Genomic DNA, 20,321 nt, shown 5'->3' with positions numbered 1-20,321 from the left:
GCTTCTCTTCCTAGCCTCCCATCGCCAGGGCTTGATCGTTGCCATCTTTTAGTGGTTCTTGAAGGCAATCCCTACTTCCTGTATTGCGAATCCTTGCTTTGGCTCAGGCTTCCAAACCTTGTATGTCGGGGATCAAGCATGACTGTTGTCAGGCATAGACAGGGCTCTGCATGTCCCTTCCCCGTCCGATGAAGGCCAAACTCTTTAGTAGCACATGACCTTGTTCCTGGGTGCTGGACACACTTCCCTGAGAAGGCGGTGGCAATTTGTAGCACACATCTGTGGCCACGTCTTGAGGTCCCTTCTCAAAGGGAGCCCCTCCCTCTCCGTGAGGGGAGTCTGGGTCTGTGAGCTGACTTCTATGTACGTGGGCATCAAATCGGAGAAAAGGCCACACGTCCCCAGCATGGCGACTCGAGTCAAGTGCATGTCTGCTGGGTCCGAAATTCTCCCGTGTACGTACTTCCGGGAGCGCTGCACGAGTATTTCCATCCAGGTATCCACCACGGGTAGCCATCATCGTGAGGTCCTGCCTGTGAAAATGGCCTCTCTTCCCCCTGCTTACCATGTGCTGGTGCCTACTTTATGTCTGGGGACCAAGGCCCCACCACCCAGCCCCTCATGCTCCCCATCCCTCATTCCTTGGAAATCAGGAGCCTGATTTCAGGGCCACACCCTCCCCATCCTCCCCATCACCACAGAGCTATTGAGGGATGCTGGTGCCCCTCCCCCGAGGCATTTCTTAGTGTCTCTGTGCATCAGAGAACTTGGGGGGGGGGGGACACGGTGTACAAAGTATCCGAGCAAACCGCACATGACAGACTTGACTGAAATCCCATCTAACCTCTGCTTTGGGTGTTTGCCAGTGTTGAGCACGGTGCTCAGTTAACCAACCAAGCACAGTGTGACTGCCACACCCAACGTATTAAGTCCCCGTCCTGCATGAGCGCCTCTGTCGGTCTGTTCGAGCGGCTGTGGCACGGCTCCACTGACCGAGTGGTTTATATACACCACAGCTCTGTTGGCTGGACAGCTGGGATCGGGAGCAACGTGGTCGGGTGAGCGGCCCTTCCAGGATGCAGGGACCTTGCTTGTCCTCGTGCATTCAGGAAAGCTCAGTGCCGTCAGCCTTGCGTGTGTCTGTGGGAATGTTCCATCCCCGGGGCCCCCGCTCCCCCTCAGTTCTGGTACCTCTAACAGAATCAGTGCCCCTCATGGCCTCTGGGCTTGGGCCACATTCACATGTGACCTGCCACGCTGGGAGATAAGGGGTTACTTTGGAACTGCCGTGGAGACGGTTTAGGTTTCTACCTGTAGTCTGATGTGAGAACTCGAGCCTTTAAGTTTGTCGTTTTCTCTAGATGTGCTCCGAAGGCCAGCCCGAATCTGCCAGCCCACGTGTCAATCTTTGCAAACACCATTGTCAACTCAGCTACTGAGCCACAAGGTCACTTCCTGAATCCACATCTTCCCTCAGCCTGTGCACGCCATGGGCCACAACAGCTGCAGAAGAAGCCCGCTGCACACGCATCAGTGTCCCCCTTTCCCTGGTGCATTGATCGTGTGTTCCAGTGTTAAATACATAATTGGTGCAATCTCACAATTCCTGACTCTGTTTCCCGGGGGCACTTCTGGTAGCCATAACTGGATTGTTCAGGGAATTGTACACCCACAGGGTGCATAAAGGTACCATAAACTGTGCCCAAAGCTTTTCCAACGGAGGACAACCTCATGCTTAGCGAGGTCTTCTCTCATTGTAATCAAATGTAAGCTCCTTGCGAAAAGGACTTTCTGCTGGTTTTGTTTACTGATGTCCTCCCGGGGTATGAGCTGTGCCCTTGCATCCAGCGGGGGCTCAGGGGATGGTTCATGACTGAGTGAAGAAATGAGGGAGGATTGGAATCGCCAACAAACATTTTATGATCACACATGTAGTAACAAAAGAGCATTCTAAAAATAACTTTCTTTTATTTGAGCAGAACATTGAACCCCAAAGTGCCCAAAGGAAAAAATGTTCAGCTGTATGAGTTTTTCAAAGTAAAAGTTGCCTGTGCAACCACCGTCTAGGTCAAGGAGAAAAATGAAAGAGCAACGAAGCCCTTCAGGGCCCCTAGGGGATCCCCTGAGTCACAATGCCCATCCCCAAAGGGAACCATGACCCTGACTTCTATCACCAAAGGGGAGTTTTTCCTGTGTTTGAAATACACATGGGGGCACCTGGGTGGCTCAGTCAGTTAAGTGTCTGACTTGCGATTTCAGCTCAGGTCATGATCTCACAGTTTCTGAGTTTGGGCCCTTCATCAGGCTGTGTGCTGACAGTGTGGAACCTGCTTGGGATTCTCTCCTCTCTCTCTCTGCGCTTGTCCTGGTTTCTCTCTCTCTCTCTCTCTCTCTCTCTCTCTCTCTCTCAAAATAAATAAATAAACTTAAAAAAATACCATTCACACATATGCAATACGCAGTGATACATATACACACATGTATAACACACAGGTATACACACACATACACAATACACATGCCCACAAATGAACATGACACACATACACACATATGCATGCACACACACACACATTACACAATACATGTGCACCAGGACTGGCCTAATATATATGCACACATACACACACACACACACCATACACATGCACCTGCACACAAACACACACTCTCATACCCACGCAACACAGGGTGTACCTCGTTGTGTCTGGGTTTGCTCACTCAATACCACCTTTCTGCAATTTATCGATGCTGGTGCGCATGTCAGTATTTGGTTCTTTCCCACTGTTTCATGTTCCGCTATGTGAATAGTCCCAGTTTATTTATTCATTTCACCGAATGTGAACATTGGGTTCTTTCTAGTCTGGTTGCAAATGGTATCCACCGTGGTGATTCCTGCACACGACTTCAGCAGACGAATGCTCGTATTACCTAGCGATGGAATTTCTGAGCAAATGCACTCATCTCATCTGTTCAGTTTTTTTAGATGTTGCTACCAGTGTTACACAACAGTTGTGACAATTTACACTCCTGCCGGCTTAGTGTGAGCATTTGCAGATGACATGTTCTCACCAGCGTCAAGTGTCACCAGTCATTTTTGTTTTAGCTTTCTGGACGTGGGAGGGCGTTTACTGGGATCTCATCATAGTTTGGGTTTGCATGAGGAAAGAGGCTGAACACATTTTCATATACGTGTTGGCCTTTTGGATAAAGTGTTTTGCTGGCTGATTGTTCAGTCTCTTGTCCATTTTTCTATTGAATTTCCTTTCTTACTGATTTAAAAGATTTCTTTATTTATTCTGGATAGGAGTCCTTCATCAGATATAATAATCTACTCTTACCTGTGGCCTGAACACTTCTCTAACTGGTATATTTTGATGAGTAGAAATTGTTAATTATATCCCAGGCAAATTGTCTTTTCAAAAATAGTTTAATGGGTAGTGTATAATTTCTCTACTTAAAATATCTTTGCCTACATCATGGCATTAAGCCATTCTTCCATGTTACTTTTTAGAATTTATAACAATTTTTCTTTTGCATTTATACCTATCACCTATCTGGAATGAATTTCATGTATACACAGAAGGAATAAATATTCATATTTTTAAAATATGGATATCTAATTGATCAAGAATATAATTCTTTTGTTTATAGCATTTGTGTGTGTGTGTGTATGTGTGTGCATGAGTGTGTTAGTGGAAATTTTACCCTATTCCATTCCTTTATTTGCCTGTTTGCACACATTATTGAACTGTCTTCATTATTTAGCTTAATATCTGGTCATGGAAATTCCATGTTTGCTCTACTACTTTAAGATTGTCTTGGCTAGGGGCACCTGGGTAGCTCAGTGGGTTAAGCATCTGACTTCAGGTCATGCTCTTATGGTTCGTGGGTTCCAGCCCTGCTTGGGGCTCTGGGCTGATAGCTCAGAGCCTGGAGCCTGCTTCGGATTCTGTGTCTCCCTCTCTCTGCCCTTCTCCCCACTCACGCTCTATTTCTCCCTCAAAAATAAACAAACATTAAACATTTTTTATAAGATTGTCTTGGCTATTTTGGGGCACTTGCATTTACATAAAAATGACTCGGATAAATGAAGCAATATCCAATCCAATTTTGGATATACCACATTGTGGTTTTGTTTCCTTTGTGATTTTTGATCTCCAGTTCTAACCTCCTTGGTAGATTATCTATGCCAATCCTACACACACACACCTGGTACACTGTGCTTTGTGGTACATGTGCAGTTTTGTGGTCTCTTTTCACATTGACTCTTGGCCTGGTTTGGCCATGTGGCTAACTTTTGGCTCATGAAACATTAGCAAACATTGTGGGCACGGAGGCTCTGTCTTCAGGAACACGCACTTTTGAGATGCTTCTTTTCAGAACCCGGATGCCATGCTGTGAGAGCTCAGCCTAGCCACCTGGAGAGGCCGTGTAGAGAATTGAACACCTGGCTGACGTCCCAGGCCACAACCAGCACTAACCAGCCACCCAGCCTTCCGGGACATGGATCCTCCAGCCATCTCGGAGCTTCCCCAGCTGGAGCCATGTGCCTGATTGCAGGCTCTTGAGATAACAAATTATTTTGGCTAGATTCAGCCTCTAAATTTTGGTGTCGTTCTCTATACATTCATGGAATGTATGTATATAGCGTGTGTGTATATACCTGAATATATTGGGGGTGGTTTATTACACATCAACAAAATTGTGAAATTTATATATGTATACGTACATATATATGTGTATATATATGTACGTATACATATATAGAGAGATAATACATATGTGTGTGTACATATATATATATAGAGAGAGAGAGCGAGCACGCGCATGCACGCGAAAGAGGAATCACTCTTCTAGTGATTCTTGGAAGGAATGTTGGGCTAACAGTTTTTCAGTTCAGTAACAGAGGTGAAAATATAATTGAACAAGTTTCCGTAGTGAATGGCATAGAAGAATGATATGGTTGAAACACTGCGAATGATTGGACACTATGCCTCATTGATCCAATCCATTAAATAAAGACAGGGGAGGACAGCTCATATAAAATACATTATTGTAATGGTAGTTTTGCTGATAATACAAGGATTGTGATTGTTCTCAGGTGCTTGTATGACAGGTGGGTAACAAGCTCTTGGAGTCACTGAATAGAAAATTGTGTTAATACATGTTATATATCATGTTTCTTAAGTCCCGTAATGGAAGGAGAACCCGAGAGGATATGTGCAGATGGTACTGCAAATAAATTATGTATTTTTTTTAGATAATTATCCTCTTTGCATTGACATATTTACATTTTAGAAATACTTGTCAGGAACACAACAGGTCACACGTGTTCCAGTTAAATGATCTTTCTGCACCTTGACTGCTACTCCTAGGACAACACGGTAAGGATCCTTTCATGTGCCTCACACGATTCAGATGTGCCACAAGCAATTTGAGACTAATAACCCTTAAAGCGCTGATGTTGGCAAATTATACACTTTATAAATAACGTAGAGCAATTCGAGTCTATCTCTGTAAAATTCTACTTGATTGTGTTTTGATGTTCCCTTAAAATGGCGTGCTGTACATTTTCTGTCTATCCCTGTCCCCCTGCATGCTCCCCCTTGCTCACCTGGCTCTGGCTGGCAGATGCTGAGATGGACAGAAGGCATCAATGGCATCCCAAGCCCTCTGCTCCTACAGTGGATTTGGTAGGGGAGTATCAGCCAGAGATCTGAGAGCAGAAGTGGTAAAAACAGAGAGGGAGACAAACCTTCAGAGACTCTTAGATACGGAGAACAAACTGAGGGTTGATGGAGGGAGGGGGTGGGGGATGGGCATTAAGAAGGGAACTTGTCGGGATGAGCACTGGGGGTTGTATGTCAGTGATGAACCACTGGGTCCTAGTCCTGAAACCAATACTACACTGCATGTTAACTAACATAAATTTTTTTTAAAAATCGGGGTTTTTCTTCTTTTGACTTTCTTTTCTGATTTCTGCAAGATCTCTGCAGATTGACAATGTGCCTTGGCTGAGTCACAGCTCATTCTAACGATGCTCTCCATTCAGCCCACTCTCTCTCTCTCTCTGCCTAGTAGCCGTCCCCACACAACCTCGCATGCCTAGGGGGCCGTGGCTCACCCTTGTTACTAGCTTCACAACATAGATCTTCCCTCCTGGGCCCTCCTAAATCCTGTCCACAGAATGAAATGGTTCCCTTTGCAAACTGTCCTTATGTAAACTCTTCTCCCCTATACATATATCATCTCGTTCCTGCCAGGATGTTAGGAAGTTGAGATGACTTATCTTTTAGCATATTTTATAGCAAAATCTGGGTAAATATGTGGGAGTAAGCTCTGAACTTGACCCAACCCGTCATGTGCCAAACATCCATCTAAAAAATAAAGTTGAGCCTCTGAATTGAGTCCAACAGAGCCTTTTAGAAGTAATAAGTTATAATAATGGCATCTGTCCATTAGAAGAAATAGTGAATCCTAGAACTTGTCCACATTGGGAAGAGATCACGTGACCGCACACATCCTTTCTCAATGTGGGAAAACTAAGGTCCGGAAAGTGGGCATCACTGTCCCAGATCACAGTGTGAGCGGGTCTAACTGGTATGAGCAGGAGGCTGAAGGCTGCATGTTGGAAGGAGAGAATCATGCACTGAGGATCTGGAGTTTGCGTTTCTACCTGTTCAGGCACCAAGCAAATACCACACAGCAAATACATGCAAACCCCGTTCTAGAAGTGAACAAGGTGATGTTATTCCTGCCCTCGTGTGGCCTCCACCCTTAAGGGGATCTCAGGAAATTAGAAGTCAGCCAGAGTACTGTGACTCATTGTTACTGCAGTGAGTGAGTAGTAACAGGGACACCAACTTTGGGAAGCCATCAAGGAACACCTTTCTGCAGAGGTGATACTTGAACGCATATCCAAATGGCTCATTGATGTCACTGCCCAAATATTCTTATGGAGTGCCTTCTATGTGCCATGCATGTGCGGTGTGCTGGGACTTAATGAGTAAAACCCGCTATTGTATCTTAGTGAAGGAAAGGGGCTGCAAGCCCGGAGTGTGAGGAAGAGGCTAGTGCAAGAGAGAGCGGTGGGGAGGCAGCGACACAGTGCTTTCCAGGTCCCGGTGAGAAGTTTTGCTGATACTCTTAGAGCACTGGATCATAATAAACAGCCTTAGGCATGCATGTGTGTCTGTGTGTACATCTGTATGTAGGTTTGTGTGTGTGTGTGCATGCATGTGCACATGTACCCACATGCAGAGTTTACACTGCCTAGAGCATGCGTGGAAGAGGCAGTCAGAACGTGTGCAAAGGCCCTGAGGTCAGAAGAGCCTTGTGCATTTCTTTGAGGAATTGCAAAAAGACCACTGTGTTGGAGCATCGTGACTGGGGTGAAGGGGGTTTCTAGATGAGGCTGGGGACTGGGCAGGGGACAGGCTGTGCCGAGTCTGTGGGCCAGGGGTAGAAGCCCTTCCGGTAAGCACCTGGGAGGCACTGACCCAGGCCTGCGATCATCACTTACCAGCCCTGTGACCGAATCCTCCTCTATCAGAGCAGGCAAGCACAGCCACTGAGGCAGAGCCGCCCAGGAGGATGAAATGAGGTGCGACAGCAGTCCAGTGCTGGGTGCCGCGCGGGCCGCCGTCTGCACCACCTTCCACGTGACCCCTCATTTCAGTTTGCCCTTGGCGAAACACCCACATTGCGCTAAGTGGGTGAGTGCTGAATGTGTGAGTGTCAGCGTCCTCCAGGAGCTTGTTTATAACTCGGACCCCCGATCCCGGTTCGAACCCAGGTCTACTGACCTTGAATTTGTAGGACTGGGGCCTGGGAGCCTACGGTTTCAAAGAAGCACACGGGGTGACTGACGTTTGGAAGCCACTTGACCAGACGCTCTTCAAGGGCCCTCAGATGCCAAAGCCTCCATGAATGAATGCCCACAACTCTGGTGCCATGGCCTGCATTGAATGTGACCTCCGGAAGTCCCCTCTGCTGCCAGATTTCCACCTCGTTTCCGGCACGGCCTCCACAGACTCTACGGGATGGCTTCTCTCCCTCCCCTTGCTTCCCAGTTTAATTATCACGGCAACCAGATGGGACAGGCTCCAGCTCAGACCCATTTAAACATCTCAGAGGGCACCGTTCAGGACCCGGGCCCTTTATCATTTGTCAGGCCCTGACCCTAGAAGCCTGGAAGGTCTCCTTGTGCTAATTAGCAATGAAGTGTCCTTCTGCCAGAATAATCTGATTATTGGGCCCCAGAGCAGCTGTTGATGGTCACAGTCAAACCCCCACGGAGAGAGCACGTCACGGCAGGGGCGGGGGGTCGGCCCCCTGGAATAGTATGCCCTCTTCCTCCATGGCCCTGTTTCCAAACGATTCTGTGTGTCTGTGCCTCTCTTTGTGCTTTTGAAAATGTGAGTGTAAAGGTATCTTTCTTCAGGAAATTAAATGCACACATGCAAACTGATGTACCCACCTACAGGGCTCGTGGGCGACCTCAGTCCACCGGTGGCTCCTGCCTCTCTGTGCCTCCTCTGGTGGTGGACAGGAGCCCGTCCCGCCCTGCTTCCTTTCCGTGCACAGCTTACTGTGCTTCCTTCTGGACCTTTTCTTGTGTGCTCTTGTTTCTAGGCACGTGGGATTGATTACACCATAGACGTTGTTCCTTTGAACGACACATGGGAAAAGGGCCCAGAATTTGAGTTGGGAGACCCGAATGCCTGTTTCAGCCCTGCTCACCAACTGTCTAAACTTGGAAAACTTACCCTTGGAGATCTAGTACCCAGCCGGGAACCTGGCGGGATTGGGCATTACGGCCGAGGGCGCCTCACCACAGTAGGACTAGTTTACAGGAGAGCTGTGTGCGATTGTGGAGCACTGGCCGCTCTGATGGTGTTGACAGGGTGACAGCAACTGACATTTGTTGGGTACGTCCTTCCTTCTCCAGACACTGTGCTCCTGGCTGGGAACGCACTAATTAACGTGATCTGAAAATAACCAACCCTGGAAGGTAGGTAAAAACCTGAGGATTATTTTGTAAATCATTGGGTAGAAAAACCTGGCTAGAGATATAATGACATTTTTATGGTTTTCATGTAATTCGTTCTTATGAATATTCATGTCTCCCTGCAAAAATAGTAATGAGTTTTATTAAGAGGCCTGCCCTTGACCCTTCTTGGACCCTTCACACTATGAGACTTGCGAATTGTATTATGTGAGGCTTCTAAAATTTGAAAACATTCTGAATTCTGAAACATTTCTGGGCCCAAAGGTTTTGGAAAAGGGATTTGAACCTGCGTATCTTATACTCGTTTTAAAGTTGTTAAAAGTGAGACTCATAGTTTAAGCACCAGGATGCCTGGGGGGCTCAATCAGTTGAGCGTCTAGCTTCGGCTCAGGTCAAAATCTCAGGGTTCGTGAGTTCGAGCCCCACATGGGGCTCGCTGCTGTCAGTGCAGAGCCTGCTTCAAATCCTCTGTCGCCCTCTCTCTGCTCCTTTCCCACTCGCTCGCATGGACACTTGCGCCCTCTTTCTCAAAAATAAATCAACATTAAAAAGAAAAAAAAGAAAAGTTTAATCACCTACCCAAGAAGAGCTGATGAGTAAGCTGGCTGCAGCATGAACCAAGAACCATCTGATGCCGTGGACCATTCTCTTTCCACTGGAGTATGTGCATTAAACGTGGTCTAAGAAGCTGACGGGCAGAGTGGACTCAGTGACCCGCCCCCCCAACGGCTTTCTGACTCACATCTGCGGATCTCAGGTGGAGCAGCTCTTCCCTGCCCTGTCTTCCTCCAGAGCAGCCATGCTTCATCTTGGGGCTTTCTCAACAAACGTACAGCTCCATTTGGGATCTGGGAACAAGCAACCATTCTGATTTTCCAATATGCTTGGGGTAAGGTATCTGTTGGGGCCAGCACTGCATTTAGGACACAGAATGACATTGAGATGGTGGAACTGAAAACCCAACAAAGAAGGAAATATTTACAGAAGGGAGGAAGCGTTAAGAGAACTGGCACTTGATGCTGAGCCTCCAGAAGAGCAGCCCTGGGGTTGGCTACCACCCAGAGCTGTGCAGGGACGAGGAGGGGACACAGATTGAGGGGACCCCAGAAAGAGCTGGGGCTGCAGGAAAGGCCCCCAGGCAAGAGCTGGAGTGAGGGAGGGGGACAGCCATCCCCAGACTGTGGCCCCATCGGTCTTTTTGTCTTCTGCCGGTGCTGTTGGATGGCCAAAGCCAAACAAAAGTGAGACAGCAAAGAACCCAGCAGATGCAGCTCTTAGGGTCTGGCCTCACAGAGCACAGAGAATGGCAGCAAATAGTGGACAGTGGGTCTCTGCATGGAGACTAACCAGTGCATGCGAGGTCAAGGTCCCTCATGAGCTACGAGCTAGTGTGGCATGGTGGTTAGGTGTGTGAGCCTTGGACAGAATGCCTTGCATACTGGTCAGCTTGGGCTGCTGTAACTGAATGCAGTGGGCTGGGTGAGAGCTCTCTTCTGGGCTCGTAGGTGGCCGCCTTCTCCTGATGCCCTCAAATGGCAGAAAGAGCTTTGGTGTCTCTTCTGTCTATAAAGACACTAATCTCATGACAGGAGCCCCACCCTCATGACTGCATAAAAGAGAATTACCTCCCAGAAGCCTTGCCTCCAAATGCCATCACACTGGGGGGTAGGACTGCAATTTAGGAATTCGGTGATGGGCGAAACATAGTTCAATTCATAGCACCTCAGTTGATCTTGAAATTCCCTTGTGGCATTGATCATTTCATTTATTTAGAAATGTTTTGTTTTTGGAACTTTGTAACTGTTTTCATCTTCCCTTTTTAAAATTTCCTTCTCTTAAGCAGCACTTGTAATGGGGCCACACGTGTTACATCACTGAATCATAGCAATGACTCATTTTATCAATGAGGCCACCAAGTGATTTCGCTAACTCATTGAATCAAGACTGAGAAAAGTGTTCTTCTGAAGAGAGTATTTATCGAGGAGACATATTTTTATAAGCTTTCTGAGATAGAAGTGAAGCCACAAAAATGACCTTTCAAGTAGGAATCTGTGAATTTGTGCATCTGTGAGCCCCTTCTTTCAAGAGCACCAGCAGGTCGGAGATGATAACTGGGGAGTTGTATCTTTCTGCATCATGGGAGGTTTGAAGATGGGTTAGGGCAGAATCTGGAAAGGAAGGGACGCCCATCAGGGCAGTGTCCATGGCAGGGCAGACAGAAGGGAGAACAAAGGAAACATAAAGGCAACAAAACCGCATGTGCAGAGATGTGGGCAGGAAGGGAGTTTGGGGGAGTTAGTCCACTTTGTGAGTTGCATGTTATGTGTGTGGGATGCCATATAAACCCTACTCAACTTGGAAGCTTTAGGAAAGTCTACTGTGCTCACAGGCTTCAGTGAAGACGGATTATTTTAAGAAAGTCCAAGAGGATGCGTTCTGTTCCAGGTCAGCAGGGATTAAAAACTGGTCCAGCACATGTCATCAAGAGAGCAAAAGGACAGCTGCGTAGCCTCTATTTTATGAAAGAACATCCTGAGATTTGATAAGTCATTGTCTGAAGTTACATTACTCATAAGTGGTAGAACTTAAGGTTGAATTTAGATTTGTCTGACTTCAATGACTGAACTGTTTACACTCTTCTCTAATGGCTCTAAAGTGGTCGAGATGTGATCATTGCTATAAGGTGGTAAAATAGGTGAATCACACAAAAAAATGCTTTCCTTGAAAAGTTACGTGTGACCATCCAATTCCTGCTTGAACACCAAGGGTGACAGAAAGCTCACTTTCTCCTCTAAGGAGCCTGTTTAATTTTTAAATTCCTTGGGGTAAAATTTATCCTATAAGATAAAAAGAAATACCACTTTCAATGTTTGAACCTGAATCTCTTAGTCCTAATTCAAAATCTTGCAGTAGCACCAAAGAAGGATTTTCCCAAACTATCAGAAAGCCTTTCCAACTCTTAGACAAGAAGTCACAGCTACAATGACCCTTTTGTCCTCAGGGCTAAGCAACCACAATGTCGTGAAGGAACATTTTTATGTCAGCAACTCCAAGTTCCTTCTCCAAAGGTTGCCTAATACAGTTAATGATCAGCCTTTAGAGAATAGATGAACATTATTTGACATGAGTGCATTTTTTAAAACCAGTATGTATGCACAGGATATTAATCGTCAACAATGTGTCCTCTGCTGAGCCAGAGACATGCTGGGAGAGGCCTGGGGAAGAACCTGAGATGCCAGCTTACGGAGCAATGAGGTGAAAAGCGCCATCTGGTAAGTGAGAGAGAGAGCACCTGAGAGGTGCCCAGAGAAAGCACTCATCTGCACAGAGGAACACGGGTGTGCTTCCCACACAATTAAGAGAGAAGACAAATCAAGTAGGAAGTCTGTCCCTAGGAAGGAAGCAGGCAGCCTGTGGGAGGGAGGTGGCAGTGCCCAGTATGGTGTTGGGATTCCGGGGTTGGGGACATTGGTTGGCATGTCTGGCCAGGGAGGAATGACTATAGCACCATTACCATCTTTTTTTTTTTTTTTTAAATTTCCTGGCTCTGGTCCCCTCCTTGCTGAGGTCCCAAGTCATACTGAATCATTGTCAAAGTGCTCTCAGGTACCCTGCCAAGGACCATAAGGAAAGGCTATGGCCAGCAACCAAGGGGGAGACAGAAAAAGAACCAGTGACAAATTTTGAGAGGATTCAGCAGAAGAGCCAGATGGCACAACATGACTGTAGGACAGGCTGTGAGTGGTTCAAGGTTCCAAAGGGGAGAAGGGCAATAGGTCATTGAAATGTTGGCATTTAAGGGCTATGGGGCTGGTGTGGCAATTTGCTTATGGAGTCGAACGAAAGGTCTAGAGTTTCAAATATTCTCAGAAACATTCATGGTTATTACTTCCAGATGTGTACAAAGAAAACACACAACTACACTCAGGAAGGTGGGCAGACTGTAGATTGAACCTCAAGAAGTAGTTTCAATAAAATCAGAGATACTGATTAATGTCTACTTTGAGTGTGTCTCCAATGTTTCTCTTTGCTATCATTGCAACATTATCTGTCACATGAGCAATGACGAACATACGAAATACCTAGTGACAAACTTAAAAACACACGATTTGAAAAGAAAGTCTAAAAATAAATGGAGAGTTGTACTGTATTCCTGGAGAGGCTCACTCAGTTTTGTGAACACTACGACTTGTCCAAAATTAATTTATAACTTGAATGTGGTGCTAGTTGGCAAAAGTGATTCTAAGGAAAATCTGAAAAAACAAACAAGAAAATTCTACAAAAGAGAGCACTGGAGGGGGTTCTAACCTGTCATACAGCAAATTTATTGTCCACCTGAGATAACTGAAGTCCTGGAGTGCTGGTCCAGGAGGGAGAAAGTGTAATACAAAGAGACATCATGTATTATTTAAACAAACTGAGGGTTGCTGCAGGGGAGGTGGGTGGGGGAATGGGCTGGATGGGTGACGGGCATTAAGGAGGGCACTCATTGGGATGAGCACTGGGTGTTACATGCACGTGATGAGCCACTAAATCCTACTATTGAAGCTAATAAAAAAAAGAAACAGTAGAAAAAAGTATAAAAATAGACTTTAACATATAGAAGGATAGTGTTTCAAATTTGAAGCCAAAGTGATTAACTGATTATTTTTTAAATAGTATTTTGAAATTTGGCTTAGGAAAAAATTAGGAAGACTCTCGTCTAACATGTAAAATTAATTACAGAGAGAGTAAAGCTTTAAGAATGAAGAGTGTAGTAACAATAAGAAAGTAGAGGCCTATATGAAAACTGGTTTGAATAAAATTTGTAAGAATAAAGTAGAATGTTTAAAAGTCACAAATACAGGGGCGCCTGAGTGGCTCAGTTGGTCAAACATCCGACCTCGGTTCAGGTCACGATCTCACAGTTCGTGAGTTCAAGCCCTGCATCGAGCTCTGTGCTGACAGGTCAGAGCCTGGAGCCTGCTTTAGATTCTGTCTGTCTGTCTCTCTCTCTCTCTCTCTCTCTCTCTCTCTCTGCCCCTCCTGCACTCACTCTTTCTCTCTCAAAAATAACTAAACATTAAAAAAAATCACAGATACAAAGATGGATGGATTTACTAAATGAAATATTATTCCTATGTATGCACATATGATACACATATATACTTGCAGGCTATGAAGAAAATCCCCTAAGTGGTAGTAAATAATCATAGAGGTAGACCATTTAATTGGAAAAATTATAAACAAGAAAATGTCTTTATTTTGTGTCCAATAAGCATAGTTAATGATATATCAAGATATTGACATTGGATATTCAAGATATTGAATGATATTGTAAAACGGATTGGAAAATGGACCTTCTGGTCTCTGAAATGATAGAGAAGCAACTGGAAACTTGGTAGATGGAGTGCACATTTAAGTTGCATGTTTGAATTTTCCACTTTGCTTTATTATGAGAAGCTGTGCTTTATAAAAATCTTCATTTAGTCAAACCAGATATCAAAAGACAATCATCTAGTTAGCACAAAGAAATACCTACTTCACAAATGCAGAGGTAAAAACAAAGCTTCAGTTGATTTTTTAGTGTTTTTTAGAAAAGTGTTTATTTTTGAGAGAGAGAGATTGTGTGCACAGGAGGGGCAGAGAGAGAGGGAGACATAGAATCCCAAGCAGGCTCTACGCTGTCAGCACAGAGCCTAACATGGGGCTCGATCTCATGAACCTTGAGATCGTGACCTAAGCCGAGATCAGGAGTTGGTCACTTAACCCACTGAGCCACCCAGGTGCCCTGATTTTTTAATGGTTTTTATCTCCTAGGAAATCTAAGTCATGAAGTATGTTTATTTTATGTCATCAAAATGGGCATTTCTGTAACTATGGTTTGCCCAACCTGTCCACGATCTCGACATTCTGCATGAAAAGGTGTGTGCGTGTGTGTGCGGGTGCAAATTTATTGCAGGGATTTTGACAACTGATGTAAGCATCCTGGATCACCTTATATTCATGAAGAGTCATACGTTATTAGCCCCAGATACAGTTTTGTGTTTGCCTTTACTGTTAGAAAATGTCCAGTTATATTGATTTAATTATTTTAGGTTAATGAGAAAACTAAACAAGATGGTTCAATACATAAGTGATGTGTTTGTGTCTGGTCAAGTAAAGCAGAACTGGTATCATGGTAAGTGGGACCATCAGTGTGCATGCGTGTGCGTGGGTGCGGGCGTGCGTGTGTGTGTGTGTGTGTGTGTGTGTGTGTGTGTGTGTGTTTCCATCTTAGGAATGAGAGAGGTGGTGAGGAAATAACCCAGCACAAAGAAGTAAACCACGTCAAAATCTAAATAACCCTCCTGATTAGAGACCATGCCTATGTTCGTGTAATGTTTCAAGCAGGCTTTTATTTTAGCAAAAACCAATTTTTAGGTATCTCATTAATGTTATTTACATTTTATTTGCTTCTTGTCTTTATTAATGTTTCCATTATAAATTTTATTTGACTTTCTGGTTGACTCAGAAAATTTCTGCTTAATTTTCTTTTTTTTTTTCAAGTTTATTTTTTATGCATTACTTATTTCGAGAGAGAATGCACACATACAAGCACACAACGGTGGGAGGGGCAGAGAAAGAGAGGGAGAGAGAGAGAATCTCAAGCAGGCTCCAAGCTGTGAGCACGGAACCCGATGTGGGGCTTGAACTCGTGAACCATGAGATCATGACCTGAGTCAAAACTCAAGAGTCAGGTGCTTAACTGACAACCACCAAGGCACCGCTCTGCTTAATTTTCTGCACAAAGTACACAAGAGCTTTCCGATTCTCTCCCTCTTTGGAGTATAACCCACTGGAATAAATGCTGAATTCTATCTCAGGATACCTCGGATGAGACCCCATGGCCTGGCCAGTATCTTACATCAGTTTCTTCCACTTTAGAGGCCTTAGTTTCCATACCCACCCCCCAAAAATGAGAAGTTTGCATGTGAACTGAGGTTCTCAAATTTGATGGAGCGTAAGTATCATGTGGGGAGTTTGATGACCATGCACATCCATATCTCCAGCTTCGGGGAATCTGAGAGAGCTGTTTGGTGGCACCAGGGCCACTGCTTTGGAACCAGCACTCCAGGCCATCCAGATGCAGGTGTGTTGTGGTCCCACACTGAGAAATGCCATCCTCAGGCCACGGTCCTTATGCTGGAGGCACATTAGAATCACCCAGACAGCTTTGAAGTCATAACGTTGACACCAATGTCTAGGCCTTAACCTAGGCCAGTGTAGACTTGCCAGGGCACAGATTTTGTTTAAAAAGCTCCCTCGGTGACGCAGTACAGTCAGGATGAAAAACCTCTTCTCTCAGCAGATGTGTTAGACCCTTTACAGTCTGAACCTGTTACTTAAACAGGTAGTTCTGGGTCAAATGGTAAGCCAGAATAGACAGGTGGGTGGTGGCACAGGAACCCATGTGACAGAATGATAGGGGATAATGGCAACTGTGGGAAGGAGATTCAAGGGTAGAGGGGAAACCTATTCTTTAACCATCAGTCAGTTCACCTCAGTTAATCCTGACTTCATATCATTTTCTCATCATATGTAAAGATGAGGGGAACATGTCCACAGGAGTGACATGATCCATTCCAGGTCTTACAGACAGCAAGAGGCGGAGCCAGGATTTGAACCCACGTTGGTTGGACCCAAAGCCCGCTAACCACATTCTACTGCCAATCTGAAGGTAGGTGGGAGGTTCCCTCACTCTTCCTGGCTGACTTGGTCCATATTCCTAGAGGGTAAATTATGTTTCCTCCAATGCATCTGGGATGGGAAAAACAAAACGCAAAACAAAAGGAACTAAGAACAAGATCCTCTAATCATCTAAAGATATTTTGCGTTTTGGTAAAACCATAGTCATTTCAATGGCCATGTAATTCCTGCTTTAATGCTCCATCTCCACAGATTTAGGGTAGCTCTGGGAAAGAATCTGCATTCCGTTTACTTGTGAAGCACACCCCTGTGCCAGAACCATGAGGGATGTCATGTTTCACGCATTTCCACGGACCCGCCAACACGTCTAAGAAGAGCCAAAGACATGTTATCTAGAAAACCATTCACCAGCGTGTAGAAAGTGCATAGGTGACTCAGACCGCAGGATTTTGGGAATTTCCCAATTAGACACTCATGGGAAATGTCTCTCCTGCTCACACAGCTAGTGAGCAGGGGCTGCCTTGGCTCTGCCCCAGTTTGCCTGTGTGTGTTGCCCATTCTTGAAATGTTACCTGGTCAAACTCCACGCTCAATTCTTTTTTCTTTTTAATTTTTTATGTTTATTTATTTTTGAGAGTGAGAGAAACAGAGCAAAAGCAGGGGAGGGGCAGAGAGAGAGGGAGACACAGACTCTGAAGTGGGCTCCAGACTCTGAGCTGTCAGCACAGAGCCTGACGCAGGGCTCAAACCCATGGACTGCAAGATCATGACCTGAGCCGAAGTTGGATGCTTAACCAACTGAGCCACCCAGGCACCCCCCCATGCTTAATTCTAACCGGTGCATCCTAGTTATGGAGCTGGGACCCTATTCATGGACCTGTCAGCTGTCAGACAGGATCACCTAAGCTCCTCAAGGATTGCCAGAGAGCCACAGACACTTCTGCTTGGGCTTCAGGATACAGAAAACAATACATTACACATAGTTGTTTGGGGGACAATTAATACATCTGTGTTTATACAATAGCATCATATGCATTAGCCCCATGTTTGCACATAAAATGAATACAATAAGAATACAATAAGAATGCTCAGCAGTTACCTCCTTATGTTGAGATTTCAGTCCATGACTATCTTCTTCCTTCTCTTCCTCCACCTCTTTCTCGTCCTCCTTTTCTTTCTTTGCTGACCTAAATTTTAAATATTAGCCACCATGACTGTGGACACCTGGCTTACTCATACGTATTTTCCAGGACTCCATATTTCCTCCAGTGGGCCTTATTGGAGATCCCAAAGTAAGGTTTTCTTCCTGCTCTGTCCTCCCATGTGTCCGAGACCCCAGACCTCCTTTCACAGAACTGCCATCGAACATATGGTACTCTACTGCTCATTGTCTATCTATCTCACTAGAGTATAAGTTCCTCAAGGGCAGAGCCTGTGGGATCATCCTATTGCCTGTATGATGTGTACAGGCCACTATGTGCGACTCATCTACTCTGTGCTTGTTGAACTGATGTCTATGAAACAAGGACGCTACAGCACAGAACATCTTTGGCCAGGGTCGTGTTGTGCTGTTGTGTGATAGAAGGAGCATTTGAGAGTCATGACTCTGGTCCAAATCCTGGATCCTCAATCATCAGCTTTGTGAACAGGGGATACTTAACCACTTTGTGTCACAGTTTCTATATCCGTAAAAGTTGAGGACACAGATTTGTACTGTGCAGGATGTGTGTGAGGAGTCAGCAAGATGTACACCATCCTTCCCAAGCTAAGCAGTGAGGCCCAATCAGGGGAAAATGTAAGGAGACAAATTATACATGCCCAACTCTCATTAGAAACTGTATTATGCAACAGCCAGATACCTGTCCTCTTACCTAGCTACAGAATGCTTACGAAAAAATTGTGCTGCCTCAGAAGAACATGGACGCTTAGGTGGTAGTACGTCTTCTAACTAGAAATATTTTCTAAAGGGCATTTCCTGCCTCATGAATCTAATCTTCCCTGACAGGGGAATGGCTCTCAGAGATGAAGATCGTGATGGGTGTAATACATCTTGAGTTGAGCAAAGTTATGAATTCTTTATTGCATGACCCATCTGTTTCACATTAAAAACATATTCTAAATGGCAACTGCTAGGTACATACCCAGTCATGTTTTCTTGGATAATATTTTATGGATGAAAGCTGTCTATGCAGAATATAAAGATGGATTTTCTGAAAAGACGGACTGAAAAGTTAGAATTTGAAATGTCAGAAGTCACTTTCAAGGCCTCGGAAGTCATGACCCACGTCACTGGCTTGGGCCTCACCCCATAGCCTGTCAATGCTCCCTGCAGGGACTCCAACTGAACCTCTTAGCCTGTAGACACAGCGTCTCCATGGCAGGGGCATGGGGAAGATAGTCTTCTGACCTGAATGCCTTCTGAGTATATCTCAAAGCACAGTACCGGGAGGAAAACATCTAAAAGATTGTTGTAATGGTTTCCATTTGAAGAGTTAATAGGGAGGGGGGAACACTGGACATTGCATCTAACCATCTACTTCTCTACACACTAACTGCTACTGCTTTTGTTGAGACTCTTTTCGTGGACAAGTGTCTATTTCTAGGAACAATGCAGTAGCTTCTCAACCACCTGGTGCATAACCAAGGTTCGAATTCCTAGCATCCTCAGTGACCGCTCCTTACATATTTAAATAATTTCTGATCACCTCATCTCCATCCCCAGTGGACATTACCACTCACCTGCATTACTAGGGAGATATCCTCACTGGCATCTCCCTGCTACTTCAGCCAATATTCTGCTTTCTGGTTAGTTTTTACAGTTCTGATTATATCATTCCTCTGTCAGATAAAGTTTCTGTGGTTCCACATTGCCCCCCAAAATGGTCCAGAATATTTTACATGCCCTTTTATGATCTGGCTCAAATATAGCCTCGTGTTCTCCTTGTAAATCGCTCATCAGTCTACAGTCATTTCCTTAAAAATTCATGAACATTGGTTCTTTGGTGCCTCTGTAAGCACTATTTCCTCTACCCTGAATGCTTACACTTTCCATATTTATGCTTTCCCCCAAAAATATGACTAGGAGACAAGCCAAGAGCTCCTTTTTTTATATAAAGCCTTTTCTGCCTCTCCTAGTTGGAAAAATTCTTCTCATTGGAACTTTAAAAATTCAGGTTCTCAGATTGGGTGAGTCCCCTCATCTTTACAGGCTTCAAGCTCTCACGTTTGAAAATGATGGGAAAAACAGTGATTTCTTTGCAGGATTGTTGGATAAATCACACTTAGGAAAATAAGTGAAGAGTTATTTATAACATTTATGAAAGCATATAGAGCAATATTGTCCCTGAGTAACTTCCACCTTGCGGAGCACAGCGGAAGTCTATGGGATCAACATTTTTGCTTCTTTTACATCTCCATTTGGCTCCCTTTTAGGGATGTGACACTTCATCTAGGCCTCCGTAGAGGACACTTTGCAATTGCAGAAGGAAGAAATGGAGGCATTTCCAAGCAAGAAAATGTAACAACTGTTAAGCAAGAGAAACTGCATTACTTCAGGCAAATTTCAATGCCCCGAATCCCCCGTCTTCCGTTTACATGAGTACAAACCCAAGTTTGAAACCTGATATAAAGAGTTTAAAGG

The 20,321-nt window shown here is 45.0% G+C and overlaps 1 pseudogene; it reads left to right on the top strand.

The window, feature by feature from the left end:
* Window positions 1-406: 406 nt before the first annotated feature.
* Window positions 407-20,321, top strand: part of LOC125924923 (histone H1.4-like) — an 83,384-nt pseudogene continuing 63,469 nt past the window's right edge.

Source organism: Panthera uncia, chromosome F2 (assembly GCF_023721935.1).
Source record: "Panthera uncia isolate 11264 chromosome F2, Puncia_PCG_1.0, whole genome shotgun sequence".
Lineage (NCBI taxonomy): Eukaryota > Metazoa > Chordata > Mammalia > Carnivora > Felidae > Panthera > Panthera uncia.
The sequence above is the reverse complement of the archived record's forward strand: the minus strand, read 5'-3'. Positions and strand labels throughout refer to the sequence as shown.